The following is a 7,812-nucleotide window of genomic DNA, read 5'->3' on the forward strand; positions in this document are numbered from 1 at the left end:
GTTGTTTTGATAAAACAGTAGGAATATCATGACTTTCCCCAGGTCATTTTAAAAACTTATAAGGTGCCTCCACACTTTTAATTCAGCTGTTAGCAGAAATCAAAATCATTATTTCTTTCAGAAAGAAAACGGAGGGTGTGTGAGAGGCCTTTAAATGTAATACTTTTTGCTTCTAAGAATCAGTTCTAAGGAAATAATTAGACCAGGTCTCAAAGACATTTGCTACAGTGTTATTAAAAATAGAAAAGAATGTAAACAACTTAAATGCATGAATAAAAGCTACTTTGATTAAATGAACCATGGGAAACAGGTCCCCAGAATTAGGTAACTAATAAGATGCTATAGATGTGAGAAAATGTGCAGAGTAACAGTGGCAAATTGTAAAGGACAATCTATGAGATGCCACACAGAAAATGGTACTGTCCTTCTAAGACTGCGGGTTGCTCTGTGCATATCATCTCTAGAGGGGAAATCGACATTGAGAAAATGAACGCTCACAATGTAACAGTATTTGTCTTTATGTAATGGGCATTTGGGAAGTTTGGGGGTTCCTTTTCTCTCTATGCTTCTTTTATTTATCTTCCCAGCATCCAGGTTTCCCTGCATTAAGCACACAAAAGAGCCTCAGGAAGATTAAAGAACAAATAATTACTAGTGAAATTATTTCAGGTGTCTTGGGTGGCCGTGATAAATATTTACATGTAGAATACCCCTTGTTGTTTCTGAGATCTGTTCCCATATAATAATCACGGAAAGATAATTGTACAATAGCAATTTTTAAACATTTTACATGAGCATATGCAAGCAGGCCAATATCCATGTCTTTGGAACATGATACACACAATTGGGCATTCCTCATTTCCTTCCATCTCCCACTCCAACAGCAAAGGTCTTCCCCCCCACCATAATATCTCTCAGCAGCCAAACACAGGCACTGTTAATGAATATTAATTGACCTAACATCTTGTGGTGACGCAACTGTGCACATTTCCCTGTCTCATTTGGTTGCTAGGAAACCAGAAGAGACAGCCATGGGGCCCTGGGACCCAGACCTCTTAAGAGCAGGCCAAGGTTAAACCACAAATCAGAAATAGTCTGCCTGATTAATTGTGTATGTGAGCAACTGAGTATGTATGCAGTCCTGTCAAATAAGCCAGGAATAAATAAATACCAATAGACACTTTGCCAGTAGACAAGCAAGTGTGTGGAAATGAGCACAGACTCTCGGCTCCTGGAACCACTCCCCGGGGAACTCCTGAAACAGCCTCCTTCTGAGCATCTGCTAGCCTCACCATGCCACCCCTGAAGATCCAGAGTGGAACCTCAAGATTGGTCCTGGAGGCAGCACCTGGGAAGGCAGAGGAGTGGGAGTGACCGTTGGGCATAACTACCCTGAAATCACAGGCATCGTTTCCCATCCTGCTCACGCTCAGAGAATATGTAAATAAAACGATGGGCAAGCCTGGCCTACATGCCATTTGCCTTCTGCATCTGACCTTGGCTTCACCTTGCTTCCCCCCTTATTCTTCTCAGCCATTCAGAGAGGAGAGTTCCCGTCGGTATCCATATTGGTCTCTGCCCCGGCTGTCTCCCTTATGGTATAGCTCTTACATTGAGCCACGTTTCCTTAACCAACTAAGAGTTTGTCTTTGAGTCTCATGGGCATACATTTTGGTTAGCAAGGTTCCTAAGGGGGAGGGTGCATCTTCAGCCTCTGCTGAGAAATAAAGATGGAGTTCTCTAGTGAGTAAAGAATGTGAAACTGAGAAAGGTGGAGAACTCTCTCTTCCACTTCCCTTCCCTTCCTCCCTCCTTCCCCCCTCCCCCACGGCTTCCCCTGTTTTCCCCTTGGGTGCCTGAAATCAAACACAACCTCGAGGACTTTTCTCAAAGACTGTTCTCCCTGTTGTTATGATCATTCTTTTGTTTTTATTTCCAGTCATTTATTCACTCAACAAACATTGATGAAGGAATGTATTTATTCCATGCCTAGAATTTTTGCTGGGTCATGTGTGTGTGTGAGCGCGCGCATCTATGTGAGATTTATCCATTGAATAGCTCATGCTTGTGTACAATATATTTTGACAATGCCTATTCCCATACCATTTTCAACACCCCCAGTACCTCCCAATATATCACCCTTCCAATTTCATCACCTCTCCCTTTTATAAAAAAAGAATTCATTCTTTGAGAATTTTATACACATACATATGTACAATGAAGTGTGGCCATATTCACCCCAGCTTCCCCTAACACTACCTCTCAGTCTTACATGTTCTTTTCCTGAATCACATCACCAAATATTCACTCTAGAATTTTCCAAAAGAAAGGGAACATGTTCACATCTTTTCCTTCTGTCTTCTTCATCCTTAAATTTTTAATGCCATTCCAGTTTCAAAAGGAAACCCCATATCATTAGGTACGTTGGCCATCTTCCTCGGAGACAGCTTCCAGTAGTTTCTTTAGAGGCAGATGCTATGAGCTGGAGCAGAATGAAGAGAGCAGCAAAGAGGCCACCTGCCTGCATTCGGGAACAAAAGGCAAAGAGCTATTGAGAGAGAAAGGGAAGGAGCCCAGCGTGAGAATAGAAGAGAGAACTAAGAAAGAACAGAATAGAGGTCAGAGGTCAGATAGCAGTAAAAGGAAACTAGAGGGACATAAATTGGAAAACTGAGGACAGAGTGCCTGCTCTCTCTCTGTTTCTGCTATAGCATTTCAAATACGGTCCGTTTGCCAAATACCTATTGCAGTCAGGTTGTGAGGAGGAACTGAGTCTATTTCAAGCTTGAGAAAACAGGTGGCTGGATAAACTGGAAAGGGACAACCAGGGGCCTTGAAGCTCTCACAGCAGACCCCACCCCCATGCTTCCAGAGGGCTGTGTAGCTTGAACATGAGCAAGAGTAAGCAAGTTCACTCTCACCCTCTCTGAGGCAGCAGCTGGAATGCAGAGACAACAGATACTGCAAGTACATCTGCCCACAGCATAGCCTTCCCGGGCTGATATCTTTTCAGCAGAGTCACATACGGTAAAATGTTTCCTCATTAAAGGAAATCATACTAGAGGCATGAAGACAGTTCCTCTACCACCCATTTATTCACATCATCTGCACATGCGTGCAGAGCCTGCTTCATGATGCACAGCCATGGGCACCTGCAAGACAGATGTCAAGAAAATCAGGCCTGCCCACCATTGCCCAGATTTTCTTGAGCAGGACAGAATTCATGAGAAATTTCAATTCAGATGGTTAGAGCCCAGAGTGGGCTCCATATTCTTAGGGTACTAAAATGATGCTCTCAAAGAGATGCTTTTCATGCATGAGGTTCTAGATGATGAAGCTTTTCAGCCCAAGAAGACTCAGTCGTGTGAGCAGTGAGCTTGGGATAAGGAATGCCAAGTGACTGGACAAATCTTACCCTCTGCATCCAGCTCTTCCACACACGGCTAACAAGAGACAATGCTGGGAACTAAAAGACACCTGAGCCATTGTCTCAGGAGATTCTCCAAACAGTGGTCAGCAAGACATAGGAGAAATGGTTTTCTTGGCATTGCTCAAGGCAACTAGGCAAAGGCCCCAGTCTGTTCCAGTGAGTTTCCCTGATACGTTGAAGCCTCTGACTCTGAAAACAAGTACAACCCTAGGTCCTATGCAGGGAAACAGAACAGCTGGGGTTCCCTTGAGTCAGAAACTCTTTGGGTTTGGAATTGTTTCCCTCTTGAATCCATCTGTCTCAGGAATCTGGGCCGTATCAGTGTTGACTAAGTCAGAGGTCAGCAATAGGAGAAATGCCTGGAAAGAGAATTCAGACACAGAAAACTGACTGAAGTGTCACGAAGCCCCTCCAAAGCTCCTATGTGCTACACTGCTGAGGTGGCACTTGGTAACATAGGCAACCAACCTCCAAGCACACAGCTGCCAAGCCATGATGCCAAGGCATGCCACCCAGGGAACCCAGAGCTCACTGGCCAATGTCACGGCTGCTCTGGAGTCTTAAGGGATTCCACACTTAGAGAAAACCACACATATTCTGACCCTTCTGGTTATTCCGCTATTATTTCAGGATTGGAAATCAACCCTTGAATGATAATGTTCAGCGATCTGGAACTAAAACTGATTTCCTGATAGTATCATCTGCCCTGTCTCCTCACCAACCTATCTTATCATCTTGCGTTCTATTCTAGTATAAAACCAAACAAGGATTTTGAGAGGGGGTAAACATTTGGAGTAACAGTCCAGCAGTATCCCTTAATATTAAACACACTTCCAGCCCATCATTTCTATTCCTAGCTATCTACTCAGGAGAAATGAAATTGTATGGCCACACAAAAACGTGCATACAGATGTTCAGCGCCACATTAGTCATAGCAGATATAAGTAGAAGCAACTCAAGTATCTATCATCTGATGAATGAATAAACAAAATATGGTATCTCTGTCCAGGCAAAGGATTACGATTCATCAATAAAACAGATGAAGCAGCAAAAACAAAACATGCTACAATACGGATAAGACTTGGAAACATGATGCTGAAGAAACAACTCACAGGAGATAATACCAGGCGTGAATCCATTTATGTGAAATGTCTACAGTAAGGAAATGCATAAAGTAGATTAGTACTCACCTCTGGCCAGCATCAAAGCTGAGGTGTGGGATAAGGTAAAAGTGCTAATGGATATGTTTTCTCTTGAGTGATAATAAAAATATTCTAAAATGGGCTTATGGTAATGGTTGCATAATTTTAGAACCACTGAGTTATGTACTTAACAAAGGGAGCTTATGGTGTGTAAATATATATCAATAAAGCTAAAGGCAGAGATGAGATGGATAGCAAATGACACGTGGGGGAAGAGAAAAAGAAAGTGGTGAATTTTATAGCCTCAGAGGTGGCAGGAGAAATATACTCTGATCCATGATGGTGCTCAGACCTATGAGAGAGAGAGAGAGAGAGAGAGAGAGAGAGAGAGAGAGAGAGAGAGAGAGAGAGAGTGTGTTCTTTTGGTGTATGTGTGTGGTGTTGTGCATATGGTGTATGTGTGTGGTTTGTTTCTGTGATCCTTGTGTGTTTGCCTATGTGTGTATGCATGGTGTATATGTGTGTGTGTGGCTTGTATGTGTACAGTGTATGTGCATAGTATTGTGTGGTTGGTGTGTGGTGTGTGTATGTTATGTGTGTGTTTGTGTATGCTGTGTGTGTGTTCCGTGTGTGTATGGTATATGTGTTTGGTGTAGTAGTGTGTGTGTTGTGTGTGTGTGTGTTGTGTATTTGTGGTATGTGAGTATGGTGTGTGTGGTATATGGGGGTATAATATGTGTGGGTGTGATATGTGTGGTATGTGAGTGTTGTGTTTGTGTTGTGTTGTATGTATGTAGCATAAGGGGCATGCATGTGTTGTAATATGTCGCACGTGTGTGTCATGTAGTATGTGTATGTGGTGTGTGAGTGCATGATGTATGGATATGGTAGGAGTGTGTGCAAGGTGTGTGTGTGTGTGTGTGTGTGTGTGTGTTGTATGTATGTATGTGTATAGTGTGGTATGTATGTGTGTCTGGTGTGTGTGTGATATGTGTGGTATGTGTATGGTGTATGTGGTGTGTATACATGGTATATGTTGTGGTATATGTGATCTCTGTGTGTGGTCTGTGTATACATGTGTGTGAATATGTGATATGTGGTATGTAGGGTGTGTGTATGTATTTGCGGTATTGTGTGGTGGTGTGTTTGTTTATGTTTATGTGTATAGTGTGGTATATATGTGTGTCTGGTATGTGTATGTGATATGTATGGTGTGTGTGTGGTGTGTGTACATTATGTATGTGTGTAGTATCGTGGTATGTGTGATCTGTGTGTGTAGTCTGTGTATATGTATGTGTGCATGTGTGGTATGTAGGGCGTGTGTATGTGTGGTATTGTGTGTGTGTTTGTGGTATATTTGTGGTGTGCGTGTGTGCTTCTTAGGTCCAGTGGGGAACACTACTAGATGATCACAGATGACACACCCTCATGCAGGTCCCTCCAACACAGGCACTGAGCCACTGTGAGGTTTCTTGCAATCCATTGAAAATGCACATAAAAAGAGGGGAACCCAGATAGGAAGAGACCATGTGGTTCAGAAACTATCTTGGCTATTCCTGCTCTGACAACCATACCTGGGGTGAAGGGACAACCTAGCCATGCCCAGCCACAGATAAGACATCACTATAGTTTGTGCTGGTAAACATTGTTGTGGTTTATCTTGTGACACCGACTACAAAGCCCTCAGCAACATGACAAACTCCACCTCCAACCCTTGACTTAATGATGGACTTTAATTTGATGACTTTGAATTCTGAGGTGGATTTGAGGAGAAAACATGACTTTAATGTGTGGATAACATACCATTTGTCAGTGCTGTTTAGTGCCATTTAACACAATATTTATCTGATTGGCATATCAGTTACTGCACATCATTGAGAATTGGCTGTAACAGGGATTCTGTGTGCTTGGCAACCAAGAGATTGATTATGGTTATTATACTAATGGCTGGAAAAATGAATTTCATCAGGAAAGTTGTTTTGAAGTGGCAGTGACGGGTCTGCCATGTTTACCCATAAAGCACCAGCTGCCTGCACACAGAATGCTGATCCTAAGGCAAGTCTTGAGCAAGGATGCTGGAGCTGGAGATACTCATCTGCACCCTCAGGTAAGTGGTACCCAGGGTAAGCATCCCCACTCCTGGGATGAAGCATCTTAGAGCGTAAAGCACTTTGGCAGAGATCTTACAACTCTTCATCAAGGGGCTGATGGGCCTCCCATGGACTGCTCTGCTGACAGCTTTGCAGCAAGAAATCCTAGATTTCGTGGTGGACTCTAAACCCCCGACTGCTCAAGTTCTGGTGCCTATGCAGAAGGAATTATAAGTATTTGCTGTACACATGTTTTCCTATGGAATGAAACATTTGACAGCTGAGACTATGCCAAACAAAAGGTTTCCATAGAAGGGCTGAAATTTAGATATGGATTTTTAAAAGTAAATCAAGGGGGGAAATGGTGGTTGGAGATACATTTTTCTCTCCATAGACTATTCTTATCAATGAGGTCAGTGAATGGCTCCCCTATTCCACTTTATCCAATCACAGGTTCACCTGAGGCAAGGGGTCTTGGCAAAGGGTGGTCATCTTTCTGTTAATTGGGGACTTGTTTCAAATTCCTGTCAGCAGCCAGAAGAGGAGATATGTGCGATTCCTGGTCTCTCCCTCGGGATTCAGCTTCTCCACAGCTTCATCAGACTCACCGGGACCCCTACAGACCTTTTACCATACAAGAAAGAAAATGAGATCTGCTGGATTTTTCCCCCCAAAGGGGCCGAGCACTCACAATAACACAGCATTAATGAAACTCACCTTCTGAGCCCTTTAATTGCTTCGAGTAGCACTTCACTCACAACCAATGTTCTCTGTCCCCACTGCAATTTTCTTGTTTTGAAAAATAATAGTGTGACTCACACTTCAATTAGAAGATAGAGGCTGTCCACACTCCTCAGCACCCAGGGGAAGGTCCACCCTAGAAATAATCCCCAACCAGCGGTAAACAAATGGGAAAAAAATACAACCTGAGAGGGTGTCCCTATAAATGAACATTGAGAGGAAACAGGAGAAGAGCATCTATTAATAATGACCCAGTAATTGGAGGTCACTCAAAGAGAGGCCTGGTACATTCCGTATTCACATTAGCTTTGCAGAAAGAACAATTATAGATCTTCGTAGAAGGCTAGTGTGAGGGATGGTGAGGTTGTTTATCAGCTTTACCCAGTACCAGTCACCTCCTTCTTTCACC

The 7,812-nt window shown here is 43.1% G+C and overlaps 1 long non-coding RNA gene across 3 annotated transcripts; it reads right to left on the reverse strand.

The window, feature by feature from the left end:
- Positions 1–1,961: 1,961 nt before the first annotated feature.
- LOC308430632 lies at positions 1,962–7,556 on the reverse strand. Of its 3 annotated transcripts, XR_013975360.1 has the most exons (6): positions 7,380–7,556; positions 7,122–7,286; positions 4,543–4,582; positions 3,416–3,789; positions 2,922–3,152; positions 1,962–2,521 (listed from the first exon to the last, which is right to left on the reverse strand). It is a non-coding gene; the product is annotated as an uncharacterized lncRNA (long non-coding RNA). The 3 variants fall into 3 exon arrangements; XR_013975361.1 differs by having other exon boundaries at positions 2,922–3,789; XR_013975362.1 differs by lacking the exons at positions 2,922–3,152; positions 3,416–3,789 and having other exon boundaries at positions 1,964–2,521.
- Between the last annotated feature and the right edge of the window lie 256 nt (positions 7,557–7,812).

This window comes from Micromys minutus, assembly GCF_963924665.1.
Source record: "Micromys minutus genome assembly, chromosome: 16".
Classification (NCBI taxonomy): Eukaryota; Metazoa; Chordata; class Mammalia; order Rodentia; family Muridae; genus Micromys; species Micromys minutus.